Genomic DNA, 593 nt, shown 5'->3' with positions numbered 1-593 from the left:
GTTTCACTTTGAGCTCTGGGCGTCTGTGACGACATTTCTCACTATTTTCTGAGTCAGGAAGTTAAAGTGGAGAAAATATAATATAAAAATATGTAAATGAAAAGCTGCACTGAAGGAAACAGTGAGACTCCTGTTAACCCTTCACATCCACCATCAATCCATCCTCCAGGATCCCTGTAGACTGACAGGAGCCACCAGGGGGCGCTCACTGGTTTCTGTTAGAGACTATTCATTCAGATCACTCTGTGTGTAACCATGGTAACCACAGTGATTGCCCCAATTAAACATGAATCATGATCCTTCATAAAACGACTTGTTATCAGATCAAAGTCCAGCATCTAGATCAGGATCTGATATCAGGACTCTGGTTCAGAGTTTTATTATGAGTCTGTTCAACGTTCAAATAAAAACAGTCACAATAAAAAACAAACGAGGTTCAAGGATCAAACTGTATCAGTTCTAATGTGAAGTGTAGAGTGTGACACACACACACACACACACACACACACACACACACACACTTCAGTCTGATTTGACTTGTGTCTCATCAGGAAAGATCTACTTGTGGACTGAGCTGGATTCTCAAGTGTCTG

This window comes from Seriola lalandi, unplaced genomic scaffold (assembly GCF_002814215.2).
Source record: "Seriola lalandi dorsalis isolate HSWRI2012SDOR001 ecotype SW California unplaced genomic scaffold, Sedor1 jcf7180002054977, whole genome shotgun sequence".
Taxonomy (NCBI): domain Eukaryota; kingdom Metazoa; phylum Chordata; class Actinopteri; order Carangiformes; family Carangidae; genus Seriola; species Seriola lalandi.
This window is presented reverse-complemented; position numbering follows the sequence as displayed.